A 2,493-nucleotide genomic window follows, 5' to 3' on the forward strand; every position below is an offset into this window, starting at 1 on the left:
CAATCCTTCTTCCTAGTCTGTCTTAATCTCAATGTTTAGGAGTATCTGACAGACAGCAATTTGTGGAGCAGTGAAAGATAAATCCTTCATTGTGGAGTTAAACATTAGATTGATTAGATCTATGGACAGAATCATTTTGCTCAATATTGGCAGTCAGAACTAGACAAGGGACAGATTGTATGTCAGATCATCAGTTACTCATGTTCAAATTCAAATTGAGGCAGAAGAAAATGAAAAGAAGTCCATGAGAACTAAAATATGATCTTGAATCTGTTCCATTAGAATTTCAAGATTCTTTAGTTAGCAGTATGGTTTTGTACCCACGAGACCTGAGGGAAATTTTGTAAGTGATAATTTTTAGTTAAGGTATTTCTAACTTTTTCACATACATAATATAACTTTTCTAAATTGCTTTTCTATTTGGGTGATCAAAATATATGTTTCTCATGCAAAATTTTCTTCTGTGGAATCACGAATACTGCTGACTCAGTGATTTTAAGAGAATGTTCCACTGCTATCTCCAGGATTTTCCTTGAGGCATAAACACTCATTCTGCAAGTTTTCTTGCTCATACGATTTTTGATCCTGCTATTCTGCTCCATCTCTTTCTGTATGCACAACAGATTTCATGTCAATGTTGAATCAAGATACAAAACATTTCAGACAATGAAAGGGTAGAGAAATCTGGGACAAGAGAATACGAGGTGGGGGGAAGGTGTAGTCCCTGCAAGAAGAGAGAAGAGGCCCCGTCTTTAGCATAAACAGTCTCCCTCACAATTTTACCACTGTCTTAATCTTCAACTTTCTTCTAGTTGACAAACAAGTGTAGCCATTCTTTCATATAAGGGGAATCAGTTATGTTCTGTGTCACTGAGGTGTACTGTGGGATGAGGTGACTTGATCTGAGTTATCCTAACTAAGCCCAAAATAGGTCATTGTGAGGAGAAGACCCAGGGACAACATTTGGCTCAGGTTTCATGTTCATAATGCATTTTAAATGAAGACGTTGTCAATTTTGTCACTGTTAGAAGAGTCTAGCTGTCTCAATGTTTCTTGAATTCTGGGTGGCCTTTGTCATGAATTGAACTGTGTCCCTCTAAAACAATGGGTTCAAGCATGACAGATTGTAAAGATGGCAGAGAACAGGACAAGGTTCAGATCTGCTGTTCATAGGGTTGCTATAAGTTGTAGTTGACTTGATGGCACTTAACAACAACAACAACAATAGAAAACATATGAAGTTAAACTCTGGTTCCTGAATTTATGCATGTCATTTTGTTTGTAAATAGTGTTTCTTTGCTCATTATAGAATAGGGTAGGTCTTAAGTCTTCTTATTGTTGTTATGTGCCATCTAGTCACCTACAACTCAGAGCGACCCTATGTATAATAGTTCTGAAATCTGCCATAACCTGAGCCAGTCTCACTGACTTCAACACACCTACACCCATTACCCCAGTTACTATGTCAATCTCTCTCATCTGGAATCTTCTTCTGTGCTGTCCCTCTGCCCTTCCAAGCATGATGTCCTTCTCCAAGGACTGGTCCCTCTGGCTACATGCCCAAAGTGTGTGAGACAGAGCTTTTATGGTCTTTTTTCACAGTCCTAAATCTGTTGTTGTTAGGTACCATCAAGTTGAGTACTACTCACAGCAAACCTATAAATAACAGATGTGAACCCTGTCTTATTCTGTGCCATCCTCACACTTACTACACACTAGAGCCCATTGTGATAGTCATAGTGTCAATCCATCCAGTTGAGGGTCTTCCTCTCCTTCACTGACCCTCTACCCTTCTAAGCATCATGTCTTTCTCCAAGGAATAGCAAGTCCTAGCAACATGCCTAAAGTGTGTGGGGCAGACTCATAAATTTTGCCTCCAAAGAGCACTCTGACTGCACCCTCTCCAAGGCTCTTTTGGATGCCCAGTGCTCTTCTCCAACACCAGTGTTCAAAGGCATGAATTTTTCCTATGTCTAATCCCCTCTAAATTATAAAAAGAGAAAGATATTCTAGCAGGCACAGGGGAAAGATTCCACAGGAAGAGAGACACACATAGCAGATACATCTACAAGCTTAAGAGCCTTCAGAATTGCTGGCAGTTACCAGGAGCTAAAGTTGACAAAGACTAACATTCCTCTCCAGCCATGTCCTGAATTTTTACTCCCAACCTCCTGAGCCATGTTGTTGTTAGGTGCTGTCAAGTTGTAGACAACTCATAGCAACTCCATGAATGAAAGACCTGAACACTTGTATAACTTTGATCATTTCTCCACGTTCACAGAGTTTCCAAAGGCAAGCTGATTCAGAAGTGGATGTCACTCCTGCTTCCAAGCTTGTTTTAGTCAGGGAGGTGCACTAAACACTATCCACCATGGGTAATCACTACTGCATTTGATACATCAGTGTCACAGTGTATATAGCATCTCTGCAACCACAAGTTACCTCTGTACAGCAAATGGACAAACCAGTGCTATACCACTTAGAAGAATGTTT

Source organism: Elephantulus edwardii, unplaced genomic scaffold, assembly GCF_000299155.1.
Source record: "Elephantulus edwardii isolate Elephantulus edwardi_28Jun2011 unplaced genomic scaffold, EleEdw1.0 scaffold00220, whole genome shotgun sequence".
NCBI classification, from domain to species: domain Eukaryota; kingdom Metazoa; phylum Chordata; class Mammalia; order Macroscelidea; family Macroscelididae; genus Elephantulus; species Elephantulus edwardii.